The 27,100-nt window shown below is 52.5% G+C and overlaps 1 long non-coding RNA gene across 1 annotated transcript; it reads right to left on the bottom strand.

Moving 5' to 3' along the window:
- Positions 1 to 845: 845 nt before the first annotated feature.
- Positions 846 to 18,913, bottom strand: LOC146789725 (uncharacterized). The gene is made up of 4 exons (XR_014969854.1): positions 18,780 to 18,913; positions 1,936 to 2,050; positions 1,653 to 1,799; positions 846 to 1,294 (listed from the first exon to the last, which is right to left on the bottom strand). It is a non-coding gene; the product is annotated as an uncharacterized LOC146789725 (long non-coding RNA).
- Positions 18,914 to 27,100: the final 8,187 nt, after the last annotated feature.

Here is a 27,100-nt window from a genome sequence, read left to right as displayed (position 1 = left end):
AACCCAGGTAACCCCCCTTGCAAAACCTGGTAGTTTTGTGATAGGTAATTTTGATGTCTCCTCAATACGTTTTGGGCCCTTGCCCATCACCGGTACTTGGCCCTCCCATACGAGTGAGGTACCATTTTTAAATCGGGAGACTTTGGAGATTGCGGGGTTGGTGAAAGTTTCCGGATCGACACAGATTCCAGAACCGTCCATTATAAAAATGTGAAGAAAATGTGTTTTTTTGACAAAGTTTGAGATTTGCAAGGGATTCTGGGTAACAGAATCTAGTGAGAGCCACACAAATCACCCCATCCTGGATTCCCCTGGGTGTCTAGTTTTCAAAAAGGTTTAGGTTTTCTAGGTTTCTGTTAGACCCGGCCTTGTGGCATGGCCATCCCTGACCCCTAACCACACCTACTGACCCGTACACCTCATTCAGTCCCTCAGTACACGGCCTAGCTGGTCCTGCCCGCCAGGACCCACACACACCCGACCCGGACTTCCCTGTCCGTGCCCTCCATCTTCCCAGCACCACAGGGCCCGCGTGCCCACTTCATGCACCTACGATGGCCGCCCGGCCCCAGCACAACCCAGGCCTAGAGGCGCCGCCCCGGCTGGGGAACCTCGCGCTCCCATGGAGTGAGAGAGGGAGGAGCAGTTATAGTGTACAGTATCCCTCTAGACCTATATTACTTTAATTAGTGTGGGTTCACAAAGGAAACACAACCATCTATCAAATATGTTATTTGTTTATATTTTTTTTATTTAATTTCTTTTGTTCTTTCTTTATGTCTACCAATGAAATTCATTTATTTTTATAAAAAACATACCAAACATACAAACATTTGTTCCTATTATTGTGTGTACAAATTCTTACAAAAATACATAGTAAGCTTTGTGTATATATTTTTTTGAACTTTACAGAAAATAAGATTACTACAAAGTAGAAATGGATATTATTCTGTAACAACATACAATTTTTGTGGAAAGTATTAATTCAAAATAATGAATTCAAAAAGATGAAAAAAAAATATATCACCCCACCATTCACACCTCTTCATACTCCTCATTCATGTCACTCTCATACATGACACACACTCTACCCACCCCAGAGACAATCAGCATGCACAGAAAGACCAAAACAGGGGTGAACTGCTCAACCCTCTGATACTGTGCTGAGCGCTGGGGTGTGTCAAGCACACTGGTCGACGCGCGTTTCGATGGCTTAATCTCCTTTAGTTGCCATCTTTATCAAGACCTGTTACTTCTCAGTTAGGTAACTGGCATGGATGGGGAAATACAATTTCTGCAAAGACAATATAGGAAATTAATATTATAAATTTTGCATTAATCATGATAGTGTGTTCACACCCCACAAGAGAATTCTTAAATTTTCTCCAAGAAAAGTTTAAAAAAAAGTCAAGAATATCCAGACTGTCAAAGATACAAATGTGCCACTAAAAGGAGTGCATTAGTCGCGTTAAATGGACCACCTCCCATAGGGAAACATCAAGAGACAGAGAATCATTAAAATAGGAAACATTATTGAGAGTCATAGTCTTTCACTGCTCTTGGTCATCAAGCTACTAACCAGACTCTTGTAAAGATTAAATGAACTAAACAACAGTCTATGTCCATTATGTGTAGAAGCATTGATCACACACCTTTATTTTTGCGTTAGCCTCCTTACAAGTATTATTGAATCTGAAGGTTTAGGCGAATCGTTCCGTCCCACAATGCTTGATATGAGTCTTATCTGAGCAGGTTCAGCTTAAGATACCGACTTTCCTATGTTCGTCTTGGGTCTGCATCTGACAACAGGGAATATTTTTACAAAGAGGATCAATAACTCTACTGGTCATCTGGTTTTAGGTCATTTAATAATAAGATTGTGGTAATGGCCTATGCCTTTTATGCGAATAAAACTAGGGCAAGTCACCTACTTACTTGTATGGGAATTGCTCGAATGTTCCCTTGTCTTGTTTTTTTATTCTTCTTCTAGTTGATCACAACGTATTAGATATCGTCCTGAAGATCAGTGGTTCTCCTCTACTGGGTGAGCCTAATGATGGTAAGGCAAAGAGGGAAGTATACTTATTGTTTAGAAGGAATTTCGTGCAGAGCATAGAAAGTTGGTACTAATAACCTTCCTATACCACCTCTACAGTTTCCATCGCTGTTAGAAGGTGACCCCAGAGGAGTCAGGGAGGTTACCTGAACACCCTGAGACCTACCCTCGGGGTATCGTAGCCAGGCACTGGCGGGAGACTCCTCAGGGGGAAGAGTCTCGTATCTAGGATCGCACACACGGCACCACACGACAAAGGGACACCACACGGTAGGTTCTTGGGAACAGATCTTTATTTATGATCACCAAGTTAGCGATGTACAAATTGAGCACGGGCTCAGAGTCTCGGTAGGGAAGGGGGTAGCGGGACAGTCTTTGGGGATCCGGATAGAGGCAGGGGCGTACCCAGCGCACAGCTCACAATCCTCGAGCCGGGGGACACGCCGCGGTCCAACCGGACCAGGAGTCTTCAGGGGCCGCGAGTCACTCAGCGGGCTCAAGCACAAGCACAAGTTCGGAGGTCTTACGATCTTTCAGGGGAGCCGCGAGTCACTCAGCAGGGCTCAAGCACAAGTTCGGAGGTCTTACGATCTTCAGGGGAGCCGCGAGTCACTCAGCAGGGCTCAGAGGTTCCAAGGTTGCAAGGGAGCCGCGACCACGTCAGCAGGGCTCTCGTCGTCCAGAGTCGAATCTGCCGGATAGCCACAGAGCACCCCTTGATATAGGTCAGCTCCTCTTTGATGTCCGGGGTGCGTGTAGGCAGGGGCCTTAGCGCCTGGGGGACGCTCGTTGGAGTTTCCTGCCATGTTGTCCTTTGATCCTTTCAGGGCCGGGTCGGGAGGAGTCCCAGACACCCAGCAGGCGTGGAGCCAGCCCTCAGGGAGGCCAGAGGGCCGATTGAAACCCATCTCTCGAGGGGAGGCCAGAGGTGTGATGGAAACAGCTCCTCCCTCTCTCATTCTATGGGAGCGCGATGTTCCCCAGCCGGGGTGGCGCCTCTAGGCCTGGGTTGTGCTGGGGCCGGGCGGCCATCGTAGGTGCAGGAAGTGGGCACGCGGGCCCGGTGGTGCTGGGAAGATGGAGGGCACGGACAGGAAGTCCGGGTCGGGTGTGTGTGGGTCCTGGTGGCCAGGACCGGCTACGCCGTGTTGAGGGAATGAATGAGGTGTACGGGTCAGGGGGTGTGGCCAGGGATTTCCATGCCACGAGGCCGGGTCTAACACGCGTCCCCCCCCAGCTGAAAGCCGGAGAGAACTACCCATCCTCTTGGGGGTTCTCTTCGCTGAGGCGGAAGAACCGGGAGAGGCCGTCAGCATTGGCGTGGTCAGTACTAGGGCGGTGCTCTACGGTGAAGTCCATCCCCTGGAGGGAGATTGACCACAGCAATAGTTTGGGGTTTTCCCCTCGCATCTGCATGAGCCATCGCGGGGGGCGATGGTCAGTTTGGACTTTGAAATGGGTGCCGAACAGATAGGGTCGGAGTTTCTTGAGGGCCCAGACTATAGCGAACGCCTCGCGTTCAATGGTGCTCCATTTTCGTTCTCTGGGTAACAGCCTTCGGCTGAGGAAGGCTATGGGCTGGTCTAGGCCTTGGTCATTCACCTGCGACAGGACTGCCCCAATGCCATGCTCGGAGGCATCGGTTTGTACCACAAACTCCTTGGAGTAGTCGGGGGCCTGGAGCACGGGGGCAGTACACATGGCCGCTTTCAGGGCATCTAATGCCTCCTGGCAGGCAGAGGTCCACTGCACTTTCTTGGGCTGTTTCTTGGACGTGAGTTCCGTGAGGGGACCGACAAGGCTGCCGTACCCCCGGATGAATCTCCGGTAGTAGCCGGTGAGGCCCAGAAAGGCTCAGACCTCCGTTTGGGTAGTGGGTGGTTCCCAGGCTAGGATGGCGTCGATCTTAGGCTGCAGAGGGGCGACCTGCCCGCTTCAGACTTGGTGCCCTAGGTAGACCACCGAACCTTGCCCAATATGACATTTGCTGGCTTTCACTGTGAGGCCTGCCTGGCGCAGGGCCATTAACACCCTCCGGAGGTGCTGGAGGTGCTCACTCCATTCGGAACTGAAAACCGCGATATCGTCCAGATATGCGGCGCTGAACTTCTCCAGCCCGACCAGGACTCTATTTACCAGTGGCTGGAAGGCGGCCGGGGCATTTTTCATACCGAAGGGCATCACGCGAAAGCGATAGTGCCCATCTGGGGTGGAGAAGGCAGACCGCTCCTTGGCTCCTTCTGTGAGTGCAATTTGCCAGTACCCGCAGGTTAGATCGAATGTGCTGAGAAAATGAGCCGACCCGAGACGGTCAATGAGCTTGTCTGCTCGGGGAATGGGGTGAGCGTCGGCTCGGGTGACTTCATTGAGTCCCCGAAAGTCCACACAGAATCGGAGTTCTGGGGCGACACCGGGGGCCGCTGCTTTCGGGACCAGTACCACGGGGCTGGCCCAGGGGCTGTCTGAGGGTTCTATCACCCCCAAGGTCAACATCTTCGAGACCTCGGCCTGAATGCAGGACCGGACTCGATCAGGGACTCGGTAGGCTCGTTGCTTCACCGGCGGGCTGTCTCCGGTGTCCACGTCATGGTGACCTTGGAGACGAGAGAGAATAAGTCGGGGAACTGCCCTAAGAGCTGGCGGCAGTCCTCGCGTTGCTGGGACGTGAGGGATGGAGAGAGGTTCATTCCTTCCACGGAGCCATCCTTCTCCTGGGTACACAGGAGGTCAGGGAGGGAATCTGACTCCTCCTCGGCCCCGTCATCGGTGGCCAGCAGCAGACCCAGCTCTGTCCGCACGAAGTGGGGTTTGAGGCGGTTCACGTGAAGGACCCGAAGGGGGTCCCAAGGGGACTGGATGTCCACCAAGTACGTGACCTGGCTCTTCCGCTCGACGACTTTGAAGGGCCCGGTCCATTTATCCTGGAGGGCGCAAGGTTTCACGGGGGCCATGACCCATCCCATCCTTCCTTGACCAGGCTGAGGGCCCCCCGGACGGGGTGCCCGTAGAGTAACTCAAAGGGGCTGAACCCCAAGGACTTCTGGGGAACTTCCCGGTAGGCGAACAAGAGGCAGGGGAGCAGGACGTCCCACTTACGCCGGAGGGGCTCTTCTAGGCCCGCGATCATTCCCTTCAGAGTCCGGTTAAACCGCTCTACTAGGCCATTTCCTTGGGGGTGGTACGGTGTGGTGAACTTATAGGACACTCCACATTGTTGCCACAGGGACGTTATGTATTTTGAGATAAAGTTCGTCCTGCGATCGCTTACGACCTCGCGAGGAAAACTCACACGGGAAAAGATCCCCATCAGCGCCCGGCCTACCACGGGGGGCGGTGATGGTGCGCAGGGGAATGGCCTCCGGGTGGCATGGTCCACTAGGACGAGGATGAAGCGGTGACCTTGTGAGGTTGGGGGGGTCCAGTGGCCCCACGATGTCGATCCCGACCCGCTCGAACGGGGTATTGACGACCGGGAAGGGTTGGAGGGGAGCCTTGCACTTTCCTCCACATTTTCCACTAGCTTGGCATGTGGGACAGGACTTGCAGTGGGTTTCTACATCTGCTTTCATTTTAGGCCAGTAAAAGTGAGTCACTAGGCGACTGTAGGTGTGAGCCAAGCCCAGGAGGAAGTCTCGGAAGCGTAAGGGTACCACCAGCACCCGGGCTGATCCTAGCTCCACCGCCTTCTGCTCGCTGTACAAAAGGTCATTTTCCCAATATAGCCGGTGTGTTCCAGATTGGTTGCCCGCGGCTTGGGCCTCGGCTTGCTGCCAGGGTCCGACCAGGGAGGGACAGGTGGCTTGCTCCTGGCAGAACTCCTCTCGGGAGGGGCCTCCCTCGTGGCGCCACTGGGCCAACTCGGGCAGATCGCCTAACTCTGCGATCTGTGCGGGGTCAGACGGTAGGGGTTCGTTGCTGGTGACCGATTCTCCACGTGGGGAGATGTGGGGGACCTCGGCTGGGACAATCATGTCCTCGTTGGTAGGTGCGTCCTCGGCTTCCCCACGGGGGGACAGTCGGGCCGCCATAGATCGGGTGGTGGCGCACACCCACTCGGGGAGACCCATCATCCCTAGGTGGGCCTTGCGCTCGACTTGCTGCCAGGGGGAACTTTCCAGGTCGTTCCCCAGGAGACAGTCGACCGGCTGGGAGGTTCTCACTGCTACTTTCAATTTTCCGACCACTCCGCCCCATTCAAAAGGCACCAGGGCTACCTTACAGAGACTCTCAGTGTTGTCGGCTGTAATTAAAGGGCAAAATAGGTTGGGGAGGATCTGGTCTTCGTGGACTAAGTGGCTGAGGACACCGGTGATGCTCGCCCCCGGTGTCACGAAGGGCCTCTACCTGTTGGCCATTGATCGTCACTAGCTGCCCATATTTCTTCGTGTTGGAGGGCAGGAGGCTCCCAAGGACCATTTCTCTGTCTCCTAATGATACTAAGGCCATGGCGGCGAGTTCCCATTCTACGGTCTCCTCCATCTCCTCCCCTAGGGCTATGCTGTCTATCTGTCTGGCGGGGGGGGCTGTAGTGGGGACACGCGGGGCCATGGGGCATTCGGGGTCATTGGCGTAATGGCCGGGCTTCTGGCAACGGAAACAAGTGATGGTCACCCGGTGCCCCCGTCTCACGGGTGGACTGGATACAGCTGGTGGGGGTGCCGGGAAGTGTGGAGGTTGGCTTTTCAGGGGACTGGACTGGGGTTCCCTCTGCCCTCCCTGGTTTTCTCCCCCCCCCCCCTCTGGCGGGGGGGTCCCTGACTGGCTCGGGGGTATTCTCCTACAGGGCCCCGGGAGACCCGGGTGTTGGTCCAACGATCCGCCTCGACAGCCAGCTTCCTCGGATCTGTGAGCTTGCTGTCGAGTAGATGCTGGCGTAGCTCCACAAAGCAGTTCGCCGCCAGGTGTTCCCATAACATGAGGTCAGTCAGTTCGTCCAGGGTGGTTACTTTGCTGCCCTTAATCCACCCGTTGAATGCACGGCTGAAAAAGTTCACATACTCCACCCACGTGGTGCCGGGGATCTTCTTGCAGTCCCGGAACCGCTGGCGGTACGTCTCCGGGGTGAGGCCGTACCTCGTGAGGAGGGCCTCCTTCATGTGGCTGTAGGAGGTCTGCATGGAGGATGGTAGGTCGAGCAGTGTCTCTCCCTTCGCTCAAAAATCGGCCCCACAATCCGGCCCCCCAATCTTTCTGCGGGACTCGGTGGGAGGTCATGTCGACCTCATAGGCCTTGAACCACTGTTGGATGTCATCGTTCTTGTAATATTCCTTGACCACATCTTTGGGGATGTGGACCTTCTGTTCCACCTGTGGTGACGCCCCCCCCGGTTCTCTGGGGGTCGAGTTTCTTCGCTCCTTGCCTTGAGCTCGATTTCTTTCAAGCTTCGTTCGTGCTCCAGTTGAAGTCTTCGTCCTTCGTGCTCTCGGAGTTTCTTCTCTTCTAGCTCGCCTTGTACTCGCATCTGTTCCACTGCTAGCTTTTTCTCAGCTAATTTCAACTCGCCCTCAATTTTCAGTTTGGCCAGTTCGAGTTCGTGATTACGGCTTCTCTCTCTGTCTGCGAGTTCTTCCGGGGATAGACCCCCGTCTGGTACGAAGCTTCATACCTGGTTGCTGCTGCTTTCTCTTGGGGAGAGTCCAGCTTCGTCATGGAGCTCCACCGCTCCTTCTGGGCGGGGGGCTCCGGATTCCACCCAAGCTTTCAGTGCCTTCTGCATATCTTCTTTGGTGTTGAGACCAGTGGTAGCGATTTTTAGTTCTTTGCAGAATTGCTTCAGTTCTTTGTGCGTGTACTCTTCCAGTTGTTCCGCCTGGAACACAGCACTCGCGTTGGTTTCTGTGAGGCTCATGGCATTTTCTTCTGCCGTTTTTGCCGGTGGTGCATCCACTGCTTATAGTACTATCTCTAGATGATGGGCCCGAATCCAGTCGCTTGCCACCAATGTTAGAAGGTGACCCCAGAGGAGTCAGGGAGGTTACCTGAACACCCTGAGACCTACCCTCGGGGTATCGTAGCCGGGCACTGGCGGGAGACTCCTCAGGGGGAAGAGTCTCGTATCTAGGATCGCACACACGGCACCACACGGTAGGTTCTTGGGAACAGATCTTTATCTATTCAGCTTCGTCAGATCTTTATGATCACCAAGGTAGCTATGTACAAATTGAGCACGGGCTCAGAGAGTCTCGGTAGGGAAGGGGGTAGCGGGACAGTCTTTGGGGATCCGGATAGATGCAGGGGCGTACCCAGCGCACAGCTCACAATCCTCGAGCCGGGGGACACGCCGCGGTCCAGCCGACCAGGAGTCATCAGGGGCCGCGAGTCACTCAGCGGGCTCAAGCACAAGTTCGGAGGTCTTACGATCTTTCAGGGGAGCCGCGAGTCACTCAGCAGGGCTCAACCACAAGTTCGGAGGTCTTACGATCTTCAGGGGAGCCGCGAGTCACTCAGCAGGGCTAAGAGGTTCCAAGGTTGCAAGGGAGCCGCGACCACGTCAGCAGGCTCCCTTGCCAGGGCTTAAGACCTCCGAACTTGTGCTTGAGCCCTGCTGAGTGACTTGCGGCTCCCCTGAAGATCGTAAGACCTCCGAACTTGTGCTTGAGCCCTGCGGAGTGACTCGCGGCTCCCCTGAAGATCGTAAGACCTCCGAACTTGTGCTTGAGCCCTGCTGAGTGACTCGCGGCTCCTAACGACTCCCTCGGTCCGGCTGGACCGCAGCGTATTCCCCAGCTCGAGGATTGTGAGCTGTGCGTTGGGTACGCCCCTGCATTGATCCGGATCCCCAAAGACTGTCCCGCTTTCCCCTGTCTCTACCGAGACTCTCTGAGCCCGTGCTCTATTTGTACATCTCCACCTTGGTGATCATAAAGATCCGACGAAGTTGAGTAGATAAAAGATCTGTTCCCAAGAACCTACCGTGTGGTGTCTCTTTGTCGTGTGGTGCCGTGTGTGCGATCCTAGATACGAGACTCTTCCCCTGAGGAGTCTCCCGCCAGTGCCCGGCTATGTTACCCCGAGGGTAGGTCTCAGGGTGTTCAGGTAACCTCCCTGTCTCCCCTGGGGTCGCCTTCTAACATTGGTGGCAAGCGACGGGATTCGGGCCCATCATCTATGGATCGTACCGTAAGCGGCTGACGCACTACCGGCAAAGACGGCAGAAGAAAACGCCATGAGTCTCACAGAAACCAACGCGAGTGCTGGGTTCCAGGCAGAACAACTGGAAGAGTACACGCACAACGAACTGAAGCAATTCTGCAAAGAACTAAAAATCGCTACCACTGGTCTCAACACCAAAGACGATATGCAGAAGGCACTGAAAGCTTGGGTGGAATCCGGAGCCCCCCGCCCAGAAGGAGCGGTGGAGCTCCACGACAAAGCTGGACTCCCCCCGAGAGAAAGCAGCAGCAACCAGGTACGAAGCTTCGTACCAGATGGGGGTCTATCCCCGGTAGAACTCGCAGACAGAGAGGGAAGTCGTAATCACAAACTTGAACTGGCCAAACTGAAAATTGAGGGCGAGTTGAAATTAGCTGAGAAGAAGCTAGCAGTGGAACAGATGCGAGTACAAGGCGAACTGGAAGAGAAGAAACTCCAACGAGAGCACGAAGGACGAAGACTTCAACTGGAGCACAAACACAGCTTGAAAGAAATCGAGCTCAAGGCAAGGAGCGAAGAAGCTCGACCCCCGGAGAACCAGGGGGCGCCACCACCGGCGGAAAAGAAGGTCCACATCCCCAAAGATGTGGTCAAGGAATATTACAAAAACGATGACATCCAACAATGGTTCAAGGCCTACGAGGTCGCCATGACCTCCCACCGAGTCCCGCAGAAAGATTGGGGGGCTGGGTTGTGGGGCCGATTTTTGATCGAGGCGAGAGACACCCTGCTCGACCTACCATCCTCCATGCAGACCTCCTACAGCCACATGAAGGAGGCCCTCCTCACAGGGTACGGCCTCACCCTGGAGATGTACCGCCAGTGGTTCCGGGACTGCAAGAAGATCCCCGGCACCAAGTGGGTGGAGTATGTGAACTTTTTCAGCCGTGCATTCGACGGGTGGATTAAGGGCAGCAAAGTAACCACCCTGGACGAACTAACCAACCTTATGTTATGGAACACCTGGCGGTGAACTGCTTTGTGGAGCTACGCCAGCATCTGCTCGACAGCAAGCTCACGGATCCGAGGAAGCTGGCTGTCGAGGCAGATCGCTGGACCAAAACCCGGGTCTCCCGGGGCCCTGTAGGAGAATACCCCCGAGCCAGTCAGGGACCACCCCGCCAGAGAGGGGGGGGGGGGGAACCAGGGAGGGCAGAGGGAATCCCAGTCCAGTCCTCCGAAAAGCCAACCTCCGCACTTCCCGGCACCCCCACCAGCTGTATCTGGTCCCCCGTGAGACGGGGGCACCGGGTGACCATCACTTGTTTCCGTTGCCAGAAGCCCGGGCATTACGCCAATGACCCAGAATACCCCATGGCCCTGCGCGTCCCCACTACAGCCCCCCCAGCCAGACAGATAGCCAATGTAGCCCTAGGGGAGGAGATTGAGGAGACCGTAGAATGGGAACCCGCCGCCATGGCCTTGGTATCATTAGGAGACAGAGAAATGGTCCCTGGGAGCCTCCTGCCCTCCAACACGAAGAAATATGGGCAGCTAGTGATGATCAATGGCCAACAGGTAGAGGCCCTTCGTGACACCGGGGCGAGCATCACCGGTGTCCTCAGCCACTTAGTCCACGAAGACCGGATCCTCCCCAATATATTTTGCCCTGTAATTGCAGCTGACAACACTGAGAGTCTCTGTAAGGTAGCCCTGGTGCCTTTTGAATGGGGCGGAGTGGTCGGTAAATTGAAAGTAGCAGTGCGAACCTCCCAGCCGGTCGACTGTCTCCTGGGGAACGACCTGGAAAGTTTCCCCTGGCAGCAAGTCGAGCGCAAGTCCCACCTAGGGATGATGGGTCTCCCCGAGTAGGTGTGCGCCACCACCCGAAATATGGCGGCCCAACTGCCCCCCCTTGGGGAAGTCGAGGACGCACCTGCCAACGAGGACAGGATTGTCCCAGCCGAGGTCCCCCACATCTCCCCACGTGGAGAATCTGTCGCCAGCGACAAACCCCTACCGTCCGACCCCGCACAGATCGCAGAGTTCGGCGATCTGCCCGAGTTGGCCCAGTTGCACCACGAGGGGGGCCCCTCCCGAGAGGAGTTCTGCCAGGAGCAAGCTACCTGTCCCTCCCTGGTCGGACCCCGGCAGCAAGCAGAAGCCCAAGCCGCGGGTGACCAATCTGGAACACACCGGCTATATTGGGAAAATGACCTTTTGTACAGCGAGCAGAAGTCAGTGGAGCTAGGATCAGCCCGGGTGCTGGTGGTACCCCTACGCTTCCGAGACTTCCTCCTGGGCTTGGCCCACGATGTCCCCCTCGTAGGCCACTTGGGCCAAGACAAAACCTACAGTCGCCTAGTGACTCACTTTTACTGGCCTAAAATGAAAGCAGATGTAGAAACCCCACTGCAGGTCCTGTCCCACGTGCCAGGCTAGTGGGAAAAGTGGAGGAAAGCGCAAGGCTCCCCTCCAACCATTCCCTGTCGTCCATACCCCGTTCAAACGGGTCGGGATTGACATCGTGGGGCCCCTGGACCCCCCAACCTCACAAGGTCACAAGGTCACCGCTTCATCCTCGTCCTAGTGGACCATGCCACCCGATACCCGGAGGCCATTCCCCTACGCGCCATCACCGCCCCCGTGGTAGGCCGGGCGTTGATGGGGATCTTTTCCCGTGTGGGTTTTCCCCGCGAGGTCGTAAGGGATCGCGGGACGAACTTTATCTCCAAATACATGACGTCCCTGTGGCAACAATGTGGAGTGTCCTATAAGTTCACCACACCGTACCACCCCCAAGGAAATGGCCTAGTAGAGCGGTTTAACCGGACTCTGAAGGGGATGATCGCGGGCCTGGAAGAGCCCCTCCGGCGCAAGTGGGACGTCCTGCTCCCCTGCCTTTTGTTCGCCTACCGGGAACTTCCCCAGAAATCCTTGGGGTTCAGCCCCTTTGAGTTACTCTACGGGCACCCCGTCCGGGGGCCCCTCAGCCTGGTCAAGGAAGGGTGGGAGGCGGTGCCCTGAGGCCCCCCCCCCCCCCCGAGATGTGTTCCGATACGTTCTGACCCTCCGAAACCAGACTAGGAAGTTTCGAGAAATAACCGAGCCCAACCTGGAGGCGAGCCAGGAAGAAATGAAGCGCTGGTACGACCAGAATGCCACTCTGGTCGAGTTCCAGCCGGGCCAGCAGATATGGGTCATGGCCCCCGTGAAACCTTGCGCCCTCCAGGATAAATGGACCGGGTCCTTCAAAGTCGTTGAGCGGAAGAGCCAGGTCACGTACTTGGTGGACGTCCAGTCACCTCGGGACCCCCTTCGGGTCCTGCACGTGAACCGCCTCAAGCCCCACTTCGTGCAGACGGAGCTGAGTCTGCTGCTGGCCACCGATGACGGGGCCGAGGAGGAGTCGGATCCCCTCCCTGACCTCCTATGTACCAAGGAGAAGGATGGCTCCATGGAAGGAGTGAACCTCTCTCCATCCCTCACTTCCCAGCAACGCGAGGACTGCCGCCAGCTCTTAGGGCAGTTCCCAGACTTATTCTCTCTCGTCCCCAAAGTCACCGACTGGTGTGTCCATGACGTGGACCCCGGAGACAGCCCGCCGGTGAAGCAACGAGCCTACCGAGTCCCTGATCGAGTCCGGTCCTGCATTCAGGCCGAGGTCTCGAAGATGTTGACCTTGGGTGTGATCGAACCCTCAGACAGCCCCTGGGCCAGCCCCGTGGTACTGGTCCCGAAAGCAGCGGCCCCCGGTGTCGCCCCAGAACCCTGATTCTGTGTGGACTACCGGGGACTCAATGAAGTCACCCGAGCCGACGCTCATCCCATTCCCCGAGCAGACGAGCTCATTGACCGTCTCGGGTCGGCTCATTTCCTCAGCACATTCGATCTAACCTGCGGGTACTGGCAAATTGCGCTCACAGAAGGAGCCAAGGAGCGGTCCGACTTCTCCACCCCGGATGGGCACTATCGCTTTCGCGTGATGCCCTTCGGGATGAAAAATGCCCCGGCCACCTTCCAGCGATTGGTAAATAGAGTCCTGGCCGGGCTAGAAAAGTTCAGCGCCGCATATCTAGACGATATCGCGGTTTTCAGTTCCGAATGGAGTGAGCTCCTCCAGCACCTCCGGAGGGTGCTAACAACCCTGCGCCAGGCAGGCCTCACAGTAAAAGCCAGCAAGTGTCAGATTGGGCAAGGTTCGGTGGTCTACCTAGGGCACCAAGTCGGAAGCGGGCAGGTCGCCCCTCTGCAGCCAAAGATCGACGCCATCCTAGCCTGGGAACCACCCACTACCCAAACGGAGGTCCGAGCCTTTCTGGGCCTCACCGGCTACTACCGGAGATTCATCCGGGGGTACGGCAGCCTTGTCGGTCCCCTCACGGAACTCACGTCCAAGAAACAGCCCAAGAAAGTGCAGTGGACCTCTGCCTGCCAGGAGGCGTTCGATGCCCTGAAAGCGGCCATGTGTACTGCCCCCGTGCTCCAGGCCCCCGACTACTCCAAGGAGTTTGTGGTACAAACTGATGCCTCCGAGCATGGCATTGGGGCAGTCCTGTCACAGGTGAATGACCAAGGCCTAGACCAGCCCGTAGCCTTCCTCAGCCGAAGGCTGTTACCCAGAGAACAGAAATGGAGCACCATTGAGCGCGAGGCGTTCGCCATAGTCTGGGCCCTCAAGAAATTACGACCCTATCTGTTTGGCACCCACTTTAAAGTCCAAACCGACCATCGCCCCCTGCGATAGCTCATGCAGATGCGAGGGGAAAACCCCAAACTATTGCGGTGGTCAATCTCCCTCCAGGGGATGGATTTCACCGTAGAGCACCGCCCTGGTACTGACCACGCCAACGCTGACGGCCTCTCCCGGTTCTTCCGCCTCAGCGAAGAGAACCCCCAAGAGGATGGGTAGTTCTCTCCGGCTTTCAGCTGGGGGGGGGGGGGGAACGCGTGTTAGACCCGGCCTTGTGGCATGGCCATCCCTGACCCCTAGCCACACCTCCTGACCCGTACACCTCATTCAGTCCCTCAGTACAGGGCCTAGCCGGTCCTGCCCGCCAGGACCCACACACACCCGACCCGGACTTCCCTGTCCGTGCCCTCCATCTTCCCAGCACCACAGGGCCCGCGTGCCCACTTCATGCACCTACGATGGCCGCCCGGCCCCAGCACAACCCAGGCCTAGAGGCGCCGCCCCGGCTGGGGAACCATGCGCTCCCATTGAGTGAGAGAGGGAGGAGCAGTTTCCATCGCACCTCTGGCCTCTCCTCGGGAGATGGGTTTCGATCGGCCCTCCGGCCTCCCTGAGGGCTGGCTCCACGCCTGCTGGGTGTCTGGGACTCCTCCTGACCCGGCCCTGAAAGGATCAAAGGACAACATGGCAGGAAACTCCAACGAGCGCCCCCCAGGCGCTAAGACCCCTGCCTACCCGGACCCCGGACATCAAAGAGGAGTTGACCTATAACAAGGGGTGCTCTGGGACTATCTGGCAGATTCGACTCTGGACGACGAGAGCCCTGCTGACGTGGTCGCGGCTCCCTTGCAACCTTGGAACCTCTGTGCCCTGCTGAGTGACTCGCGGCTCCCCTGAAGATTGTAAGACCTCCGAACTTGTGCTTGAGCCCTGCTGAGTGACTCGCGGCTCCTAACGACTCCCTCGGTCCGGCTGGACCGCAGCGTATCCCCCAGCTCGAGGATTGTGAGCTGTGCGTTGGGTACGCCCCTGCATTGATCCGGATCCCCAAAGACTGTCCCGCTTTCCCCTGTCCCTACCGAGACTCTCTGAGCCCGGGCTCTATTTGTACATCTCCACCTTGGTGATCATAAAGATCCGACGAAGTTGAGTAGATGAAAGATCTGTTCCCAAGAACCTACCGTGTGGTGTCTCTTTGTCGTGTGGTGCTGTGCGTGCGATCCTAGATACGAGACTCTTCCCCTGAGGAGTCTCCCGCCAGTGCCCGGCTACGTTACCCCGAGGGTAGGTCTCAGGGTGTTCAGGTAACCTCCCTGTCTCCCCTGGGGTCCCCTTCTAACAGTTTCCCTAGGTGCTGGCAGAGCTAGGGTTCAAAATTCACAGTTAGGCACTTTGCTAAAAAGGGACAGTTTTCACTGTAAAAATGGAATAGCACTCGTTACAACGCATGCCATTACAACGCAAGTCGTTACAACAACGCATTGTTACATCGCAAGCCATTGCAATGCAAGTCGTTATAATGACTTGCTGTGGGAGCGCGCTGGAGTTTGGAATAGTATCATTTACTATTCCAACTCCATTGTGTGCAACACCTTCTGCCCCCTACAGCAAGTCGTAACGACTTGTGTTGTAAACAATAAGTTGTAAACGTTGATCCACCGTAAAAAAAAAAATTTGTCCACATTGCGTTTTGGCCTGTTTCATGTTGCAGGCACTACGCCTACCCACACAAGTGAGGTGCCATTTTTAATCGGGAGACTTTGGGAAATGCGGGGTTAGTGGATCCGCGCAGATTCCAGAACTTTCTATTACAGAAAGTAGGAATAAAATGGTTGTTTTTTTTAAAGAAGGTTTGCAAGGGATTCTGGGTAACAGAACCTGGTGAGAGCCACACAAGTCACCCCATCCTGAATTCCCCAGGATGTCTAGTTTTCAAAAACGTATAGGTTTGCTAGGTTTCCCTAGGTGCTAGCAGAGCTAGGCACTTTGCAAACAAAAGGTCAGTTTTCACTGTAAAAATCAGGTGTTCACACGTTGCGTTGTGGGACGTTTCCTGTCGTGGACACTAGACCTACCCACACAAGTGAGGTAGCGTTTTTAATCGGGAGACTTGGGAGAAGGGGGGGGGACACACAATAGTAGAACAAGTGTTATTACCAATTGACTTTCTTTGCATTTCTGCCTTCCAAATTGTGAGACAATTTGTAAAAAAAGATGTCATTTTCAAAAATGACCTCTAATTCCCATGCTTGTATCGGTAGTCACAATTTTGGAGATGTGCAAAAAAACACTGCTTCTAAACTCCCTATTTTGTTCCCATTTCAGAAATATATTGGTTTCCTTGGTGTCTATTTTTCACTCTTTATATTTTACCAAAAGAATTGCTATATACCCGGTACACAAAGAAAAAACCATTGCAAGACGCAGCTCAGTTATTGGCTCTCGGTTCCTCAGGTTCTTCGTGAACCTACAAGTCTTATATATCCCCACAACCTGAAGGGCCCTACAGCTCTAACGGTATATTGCTTAAAAAAAAAAAAAATGTCATACTTAGAAGTTACAGGTGAAAACGTTGGCACAACTCAATTTAAATCTTTTCTATTTTCAACCATTAATTTCTATAGGAAAACCTTTTAGGAGCTACACAATGACCCCTTGCAGGATTCAGAATTGTGTCTAGTTTTCAGAAATGCATAGCTTTCTGGGATCCGTTATTGGTTTCACCTATTTCTACCACTAACTGGAAGGAGGTTGAAAGTGCAAAAAATGACCAAACTGTATAGAACATGTCAGGCCTAGCAGCGAAGGGGTTAAATAACGCTGGTTTCCTATTCCGTTTTTGTGTAAAAACGCTGGCTCCTCACGGCATCACTCCATAGTACTCGGATGCACAGCTGCTTGCCAGCGTGTGCCTTACAAGACGGCAGCATCACACCCCAGCGCCAAGTTGCAAGCGGCCTCCTCTCTGCTCCTCGGCGTACACACCGAGTGCCAACATAGTATTATGGCCAAAAATGCACAGAGCGAAGACTTTCACAAAAGCTGTTTTTACTAGAATCCGGTGTGTTGGCCAACGGGGGTCCAATTATTTGTTTCATAGTTTTGCTGAGCACGCCTTAACATTGTGTTGACGGGCTTCTGCACTTTGGTGAGTCACTTTTGACGAAGTGTGTACTCAACCACACTAGAACCAGCACTCAGAATTTCATACTAGGAAAAATGTTCATAAACAGGTGAAGCACCATCTCTATAATGCCAGTAATCTATCTCAGAGAGTGAGATCCATGCGCAGATATCAAGGGTTAACAGGCAGATGCAAGATTGACGCCCATAATAACAGGGACGAGTCAGCCTTTAAACGTGTAAAATGAGTTATTTTCAGTTTGAATAAAATGGCACGGTTGTATGCAGGGCTTTAAGTGGCCCGGGTCTCACCGGGTCTGAGCACTGGCAGTTTTTTTTTAAGGGGAACTCGAAACGGGTCTCTATCGGGCTGTGTTTTGTGCGCTGGCACAGGCGCTCTGTGTGTTTTTTTCCGGACTGTGGGCACATAGATGTGAGCGTTGTAGTGGAAGGGAAATCCTTTCAAGAGTCGTTTTCTCTGTGGATTTCCCTTCTCTTTTTGAATCTCAGGAGCATCAACATTGTGGTGTCACCACCAGGGCTTTATGTGGAATTATGTTCAATTTTATATACAAGCCATAGTTGCTGCTTATTTATCATATGCAACTAGCAACCATGGACAAAGCCAATAGTCCTGACTTGTAGTGATGTGACTTGTATCATATCTGGACGCAACGGCAGGAACAGCAAAACACAAGTCGGGCGGCACACTGTGCTAAACACAGATTTTTAGCTTAGGTGTTTGTAAGCCACGCCCTTAATTACATTGACTACGCCCCTTTGAGAGACTACCCCCCCCCCCCCCCTCCCCTTCCCTCCCACACACTTAAAGCCCTGGTTGTATGAAATTTAAGTATTGGATACAGCCACCTGTGCGCGATCAGCATGTCATGCACTCAAATTCCTACAGGACAAACGCAGCCTTTCATCTTTGTATATATATTTTGTCGTAGTTATTAAACACAGCATATAGAAACAACTTAATACGTCAAGTACTAAAAAAATATTAATTTGGTAGTATCACCTGTTAACCATATATTACAAGGCAACTGAGTGAACTGACTAAGTTATTTTCTAATAAATGCACGGGCTTCAACTCTCACACATTTGCTGTCTTTATGGTCTACCCCACTCGTTGTTTCGCGAAAATAGGTATATACCTTTTTCATTCACGCTACAGGCCCTTAATACGTAGGACCTCTGTAGATATTTAATTAATAAATAATTTAAAAAAAAAAAATAAAAAAAAAAAAACGTCACACAACACTTCCATTGCACTCTTTCTAAACAGGAGCCACAGGGATGTTCGTCACTGAGATCTGCGATAGGAAAAGATGGACTGGATTAAAGGCTTTTTAGCTTAATATATCAGTCAAGACAGCGAAGGTTTACAGACCTGGCTCCAGGTGAAACGCTACCAATACCATAGCGCTCTTTACATCCAACACTCATTAAATCGATAAATCATCGGGGTAATCTAACTGAATCAAGCGTGGACTACAACTCCCACAATGCACCCATTAGTTAAATGAAAGTGCACTTCTTAGCCATCAAGGGATTGGGGGAAATGCGCAAACGCAGCAGCTGTGACATCCAGACTGAGGAGCAGCCAGGGGCATAACAGGGGGAGGGGGGGGGGGGTGAGGCTTCAACTTTCGATATGCCCCTGGGAGCAGCGTGAACCAGCAGTAGGCCTTGCTCGAGTATGTCAATGCAATTTAAAAGTAATACGCTATTATAGTCTGTCCAGTTCCTTTTCGTTGTCATAGAGACTAGCGCTATGAAGAGAAGGTGGTGCCTAAACATTTTCTTACCAGTTATGCGGCCACTGGCGAAGGAGACAGAACCATCCCGGTTTATGTCCACGGTGTCCTGTGATGGGGGCCCGTGGGGGAACTGCTTAGAAGAGCCCCTGCCTAGAAGCTCCGTTCGGCGGCAGCACCCGTAGCAGACGGCCCAGGCCTCCCCCTCTGAGATGGGCTCGCCGATACGCATTGGCAAGTTTCAAAACGGGGCCATTTTCCTTCATCTTGCCACGGGACAGGGCATCAGCTCACGCGCTGCCTGTTTCTCCGGCTCCTCCCGGAAGCCTGTGTCCCTCTCTTGCTCTTGGATTAACACAGGTGCATGCAATCCTGTCAATTGGGAGCGAGGCTGGTGCTCATCAGTAATGACCATGAGTGACTGACCGGCCTCTCCCGGACCCCTCCACTTCACCAAAGGTGGCGCAGGTCATGACTGGGTTTTCTGAGGAAAGATCCCGAGTGTAACTCATTTTCCCTTTCTGTTGACTCTGTTTCAATAGAAGGTGACCGTGTAAAGAATAAAATCCATGATAAAGAATAATACTGGAAGTTGCATTAGGCAAGGGGGCTTATTACGTGGTTCACATCGGGGGCGCTACTCACACAAATAGCAGGGTTGGACTGGGATTAAAAATCGGCCTGGGCACGCTAAAAAAAGTGGCCCATATTGCCTTTCCACAAAACACCATTTCCGTAAAGTTTTATAAAAAGGGTGGGGGGGGAGGGGTCTCTTACAGAGGCATGTTTTATTAACTTTACTTTTTTAAAACAATGCACGTATTAGTTCACACTGGCAGGGCCGGCTTTAGTGCTGGTGGCGCCCTGTGCGACAATGTTTGTTGGCGCCCCCCCAATGACCACCTCCACCACGGATTCTCTCACTAGCACCCTTTAACAGTGACCAAGTCTCCATAACCACACTCTCTCAGATGCATTGAATTAGTTATATAGCGCCACTCATACCAGTGTAGGGTGTCCGAGCACTTTGCATCACACACACATTACACAGAGACAATCAATCATACGTGTGTAAATCAGTGTATAGGAAATGTTACATAAGCCAAAGGACTAAAAGTGTAGGAGTCACATATCATCCATACTGGTAGGCAGTATAGTTTAAGAGTGCTCGGTGTGGAGAAGCACAAACTCAGAGTCGAAAAAGAATCAGCATAGTTGGGAGTTTTCTTTAAAAATAAGAATCGATTTCAAGCCAAATTAACCCTTTTTGCAACATTAATCAATGCTCTAATAATGTATACTTTGCAGTGTGTATGCAGTTCTAGGATGAAAGTTAATAGCTCACTATTCTATATTAGGACTTTAAGTTATAAATTGCAAGTAACAAAAGGATGTCTCTTTTGAAAGCAGTAACCTGCTGATCTGTTTACATCATACGCACTCTGTAATCTACTTGGTACGTTCTTTGCAGCAGGCATATTAACCCTCTGCACTAACTTCACCTAAAAGTCAAAACCTCAACTACACAAAATGCTAATCTCTCTCCAGGAAGATAATTAATCACACGAGTTATCTTGACATTTATGTGAGGCCTGGTAATTGCCGGTGGAAAGAAACGCTGCAGCAGGTGCTTCAAAAGCATAATAAACTTTCAAACATGGCGCCTCCAGAAAGCCAGCACCCGGTGCGGGGGCACCGGTCGCACCGCCCTAAAGCCGGCCCTGCACACCGGTGAAACACACCTGAAAACAAGTAAGGCCATTTCTGCTCAGGCCCCCTGCCCTCGATCCATGTGAATACATACATTAGTGGGCGGGCCCAGCTAGAGAAAGGGAGTGACACCTCTGCCCTTTCATAAAAGGGAGGTAATGGATGCACATCTGCCTCCAGAAAGGCCACTCAGGCACCCACTGGGACGCTGGGGGCATCCGAACGGAGACACCACCCAAATCTGCCCCCCAGGCTGCCCAAAAAAGCAGCCCATAGCTGTAACTCGGATATCGCCCCTCGGCCATAGTGCCAATATCGGCCACACTCACCAGCCCTCACGCAGCAACATACAGGTAACATAAATAATCCATCAAGACACCTTTTTGGTGGAAAAAATTGCTGCAGGTTTATTGGCATACCAAATATGCCAGCATGGTGGGTTATCTTACAGGCGATCCAAAGGCAAGCCGCCCCTCGCGGCCTACCACCTGATGGGCCAACTTGCATCGTGGCCTTAGCCAATCGGTGCTTAGCGGTTGTGGTGAGGGGATAGCCCCTCGCACTTCCGGTGAACCGTCGGTCCACCTCCTTACTCACGCCCCCCCCTACGAGGGGCGGAGTGTTCAACTGACGCCCAGTTGTACAGGTTTCCAACCGCCCGTAGGACAGACGGGGCACGTCGCACCTCAGGGTCCACCCCAAAAACTTCCTGGAGATATTAGGCCTCAGCACCCCTTGTGCTCCTGAAGAGGGTACCCCTGAGTACCTTTCCGCCTCTGGATCGCCCTGTAACTCCACCTGCAACACAAATAAAAAAGATTAGAAAATCCTTCCCCCCCACCCTGAGTACGCCGGGTAAGCGGTAGGGAGGGAAACGGCGTCAGGGTGAGGGACAAAGAGGCCGCCAAGTGGGTGGGAGAGGAACCTATACCTCTCCCCTTCCCCCGCATTGGCCGGAAGTAAAGAGCATGACCCCGAAGGGGTCTCCGGACACTAGGTTATTCAGTGTGCCATCCTGTGGCACTAAAGGGGTCGCCATCTTATGAGGGTCCCCTGCGGGGACGTCATCGGTCAGCCCACATAGTGCCAATATCGGCCACACTCACCAGCCCTCACGCAGCAACATACAGGTAACATAAATACTCAGACAAGACACCTTTTTGGTGAAAAAAATTGCTGCAGGTTTATTAGCATACCAAATTTGCCAACATGGTGGGTTATCTTGCAAGCGATCCAAAGGCAAGCCGCCCCTCGTGGCCTACCACCTGATGGGCCAACTTGTATTGTGGCCTTAGCCAATCGGTGCTTAGCGGTTGTGTTGAGGGGATAGCCCCTCCCACTTCCGGTGAACCATAGGTCCACCTCCTTACTCACGCCCCCCCTACGAGGGGAGGAGCGTTCAAGCGACCCCCGGTTGTACAGGTTTCCAACCGGCCCGTAGGACAGACGGGGCACTGTCGCACCTCAGGGTCCACCGCAAAGACTTCCTGGGGATATTAGGACTCAGCACCCTTTGTTCTCCTGAAGAGGGTACCCCTGAGTACCTTTCCACCTCTGGATCGCCCTGTAACTCCGCCACAGCCCTGGGTGTGGCGTCCCCCCACCAAGGCCGGCATTCCTACTTACATCCTGCTATTTCTAGGTCCTCTCCCCTATCCAGCAAGAACAGGTCCATGCTTATACTGGACAGATGTACCCCATCGTCCTCAAAGCACCCAGTGAATTTGGCATGTAGCACCCACGTCTAATGAAGCCAAATCCCCTCTGCTCAGTGATTTTACGCATAGCGCAGATAAACCTCTTGTGCGCAGGCTCCATCGCCTCCCCCGACCGAGCTCCATGCCCCGGGAGCCGGGGGCTGAATTCAGACCACTAAAGTTCACCTCTCCCCAACTGATTGCTAATAGGCACCTTGTGGTCTTATTCTAGGGTGCATTACTTCGCCACATTGACCAGTCAATTTCATAGTTCTTTTCGATTGATCCCTGGTGAACATAGTAATGGTGTCACAACAGGTTTGAGGGAATAAGTGTATGGTGCCCGTTATTAGACACTGCACCCTTTTGTGAAGTGACAACTTACGCAGCCTACTCTGCTTGCTGAGCCTTCGACTGGTCACAGATGCCCGGTCCCTGCTATCCACCTGTGACCCTTGATACTTCCCCCAGTAATGGTGTCGGACTACCAGATTCTGTGTCACATGTTTCGCTGTAGTCCCTTTGGTGGATCCGCTGGGAACCTTCTGTATCCCTGCAAATGCTGTGTCACGCACTACGGCCCGTTAATGCCCTTGCCCGTCCCTCAAAGACACCTGACAGCCTGATGCCCCCCGCAGCTATGGTGAAGGGTTTTTGGCCCAGAATACCCAGTCTGTGTTTCTAACATTTATCTTCCTAGAGGCACCAGTTAGTGTGAGTGGCTATCCCTGTCCTGGCAAGGTATGTCAATGGCCATTCCCCCCTTTTGGTGACTATCCTGCCGTGGGATATGTGACATAAGCACGGGTGTCCTCGTGTACCTGCCGTGTAAGAGGGTGAACAACATGAACAAATACTTGCTCCTTCTTGAGCAGTGGGAACGGCAAAACAATCCTTCTTAATCATGGTAGCTAAATATGCTCTGACCCCATGTTCCCCTCAGCTTATTGCATCGCAACCCACAGGTTAGCTGGCAGCTTCCGCAAATGCCTGGCTCCCTGGCTATAGGGCAGGTCTTTTTGTCTGTCCTGGATGGTCCAGAGGATCCATCTCTTGGTGCATGCTTGCAACCCTTAACATTATCACATTAGTTGGACAAGCCCACTGCCTGGCCGCAAGCTTAGCTAACGTTGCCAACGTTGGCGTTATGCCGTCTATGGTGTTTAGCTTCCCTTTGCTCCAGGGTAGAGCAGCCCTGTCTGGCGGTGTGTGTACTGAAGGAGATGTGTCCTAGAAATACCATTGATATGAGTTCAAATGTCACTACTTCGCAGTACTTGGTGTGTTTAATAAAATTAATAACAGGTCCAACCTATCACTCGGACATTCCTCGCTTACTTAGGCATGTTGGATTGACGGAATTCCGTGAAATATGTAAGCTATCTCCCTAGGCATACCCTTCCTTTAACACAGGTTTTTCCTCTTTAGGCATGTCACTAATTGTCTCCATCATGCGTTTAAGGCCAGTTTGATTTCTGCTTAGGCAACATCCCTTCTGACACACTGTGTTGAGTAACTACTCATGTTTATCTCTTTTACAAGTCGTCCCCGTTAACCTGGCACTCGTTGGACCCAAGGAAGCTTTTAACTAGCACCCTATACGAATGTATATACATGTTGCGCAACTACGGGAACTATTACTTCCTCACTAAGTACTTCCTGGCATGTAAATACTGCAAAAGGTATCCCTGCTTTAGTACCTGAATAACCACTAAATAAATACTGTCTGGGTAAAAGCTTACCAGTGCACCTAGCCAAGGGCCCTCCACTGTGTGTCAACCCCTGTTGTTGAGTTTTCGACTGTTGATTTTGCCTGCCCACATCCTGACCCTGTAAAGGAAAACCAGCCAACCAATCGTCTACATGGCCATTAACGTGTCAACATGTGTCCAATGAGATTAAACCAGTTAGAGGCTTTATTGTCTCAGCCAGACCCGAAGTGGAGCTAGAGCTGAATGGTCTTAGTGGGGTCAGACTGGAGGAGGTATGTGTGGCTAATGCAGGCTCAAAATCTGTGCAAATTGATAATGCATCACCATAGTGCCAATGGGCCTGAGTATAAGAAACTGGCGATGCTGTGATACAACTTATGTAAATGTCTCAGCTTGGGCCAGAATGTAGGCGGTATATGTGTGGCTTATTCAGGCCCATCTAATCTGCAGGGCTATCCAGCTTGCTCAGGCAATGTGCTGAATATTGCCTGGTATTTAGCCGCTATGTCATTGCCTCCCTATATTTACTACAAAAGGAGCACTACACCTACAACAAGCCCATCAGTTGGCTTAGTCAATGCTTCTTAGTTGCATAAGATAAATAAGCCACAATTATAGCTTTCTTGCATAGCCAATCGAGAGGTAGTCACCCCCATACATGGCTGCCAAGGTTTTCAACTGCTATGTGTGACATTTCCATCATTTCAGTGCATAAAGAGTGACATTTAAAAGAATATGAATGACACTTTCATGCTAGAAATCAAACAATGAAGATGAGGGACACATACCGATATCAGTAATTACACCCATTTGACCAACAAGAAACATTAAGAAGACCAAGGTTTAAGGCTGCTTTTGTGAGGTATTCCCTAGCTTGGAGTGTGCATGTGTGAGACAGTAACATATATATGATACTTTGGGAGTCAAAGTGCCTGGTATGGTATGAGACTGACGTAGCTCAAATGGAGCAGAGTATCACAAGTATACACAGTCAGTCTGAACAGCCTGGCACAGTAAGTACAGGAGATGGGCGCATGCAAACTACAAGCCTTGCGCAATGTACACACCTTGCACTGAGGGGGGAACCGGCTTGTGCCGGCTTCGCCTCATACTGAGCACGCGACTCACTAGCCCATGGTGCCATCATCAAGCTGCACCCCAAAGGCCCCCCATGCAGCAGCTGCACCTAGAGAGAGAGCAGTGCCTTCCCCTATCCGGGGACGGGAGGCCCAAATCTTCCCCTCTCGAGCACAGGACACCAACCAGGCAAACAACCCCAATATGGCTTTGGTGTAGTAGTATACTGAAAATGCAACGATTCTGGACAGGTGGCGCATGTGCTTGCGAAGAACACAGTCCCTTATCAAATTGGCGCCAACCAAGTACAAGTCTCTTTTTATTCTTCTCAACCTGTGAGAGCAAAACTAACACCAACGGTCGCACTACCGACACACAGCCCTCCGGTTACCGAGCCCAGTATGCCTCCCTGCAAAGCTTCACCTTGCGCCGCTTGGGCCATGTGTTCCACCCTTACAACATCACTAAAAGGTTTCTTTTAGATCTAAACAGAACCCCCTATATGCTAGCTGGCAGAGTCACCTATTATTTTCATTACTATTAGTGAGCTGCTGCTGTGTTACCGTATTGCAAACACGTCACCATCCCCAAATATTGTATGGAAACACATTTAGAAATTTGAAGAGTATGCCCGTGCACTGTCACTAACTCTTCCCAAAGTGGGCATGAAAGAGCTGGGCTGTATCAAGATCAAATCTGTTCCAAACAGGGGCCCCCAAATAAGTTTCTATGAAGGGCAACTGGTAATACTACCGCATGTTCATCAACGCATCTAGGCTCTCCTAAACCAGCGGTCCGCCCACTGAGGTGCACCAGAGTTTTACAAACTTGCCTCCCCTAATAGCTCTGCAGTCTTTCTTCAGGCAGGAGGCAAATGGCAAAGTTCATAAGGCTCGACAGTGTGCTGTATGTGAAGTTAAAATGGAGGTCTAAAGCAGCCCTTCCCATATCCTTATGGTGCTTAGCTTGGTGAGCCGCCGGCCGGTATTTGCTGCATTTGTCATTGCCTCCAGATATATCCTCCAAATACTACACTACACCTACAACTAGCAATTATTTTTCTTGGCTTTGTCAATGCTTGTTAGCTGCATAAGATACACAAGCCACCATTATGGCTTTGTTGCATTGCATATTGAAAAATCTTCAATTCTACATGGTGAGACTGTTGCGTTTATGTTTAACATTATATCCAATGACATAATTCAAATCAAAAGCAAGTTCTACAGCAATTGAGGGCATTACCACTAAACCGCACGCCAAATAAACAGAAATCAAAAGTGCCGCCCTGAGAAGCCGATAAATGTATGTAAAACCCCATCTGTACCAGCTAAACCAATAGAAGCGGATTAAAACAGGGACACTGCAGTGACCATCAGGTGTCCTGCCTAGCCCTTCATACTTCCGCAACAGCCAGCTCGGTCACATGCACGCGTGCCGTGGGCCCAAACTGGAAAGCAATGGCCATTTTGAAGCCGGACTGGTGATGTACAATCCTTACGCTGGCAGTGAAGCAGACCGCCTTCTAGCCGGCTCCTGCTAAGAGCCCCCTCTTTGCCTAGGAGACCCTGAAGCACAGACCTTCCTTACACCACTAAGGTCTTGGAGCGCTGGCCGTTACTGCACAACAGGAAAGTGCGTATCACTGCGGCTTCGTTGTCAGGGGTGAAACTGTTACCAGCCCCTCCCCCTGCAGTCTTCAATATACTAAAGCAAGGCCAGTAACGGTTGTGTGTATGGAGATGTTTGTTCAACCTACTGGTTGGCAATGAGTTGCACAGACACTCCTTTCACCCACGGGCTTGTGACAGCTTGCGTTCGACGGCCAATGACCCGCGCGTGCGGGAAGTATGACCATAGTGACACCAACAATAGCACAATGAGGTGGACACGACCATTGTCAAAGCTCGAGTCCCAGCCAAGCAAACTGCCTGAGGTCATGTGATTTGTTGATGTGCCCTTAATATGTCGCAGAGCCCTCTGACCTGAAAACGCCATGAGAGAATGGATAACCGGAGCAGGCTGGAAATGAGCAAAAGGGGCCTGGGCGACGCAACAGTAACTTAATTATGCATGTTCGTTTCTGTAGCGCGAAAAGGCCCCCGAACACGGGCACCAAGCTCATTACGAAAGATAAACCGTTTTAAACAATGAGCCCACATCTTTGCTGACACTAAAA

This window comes from Triturus cristatus, chromosome 10 (genome assembly GCF_964204655.1).
Source record: "Triturus cristatus chromosome 10, aTriCri1.1, whole genome shotgun sequence".
Classification (NCBI taxonomy): Eukaryota; Metazoa; Chordata; class Amphibia; order Caudata; family Salamandridae; genus Triturus; species Triturus cristatus.
Note: the sequence above shows the minus strand (reverse complement) of the source record. Positions and strands in the feature narration are given on the sequence as shown.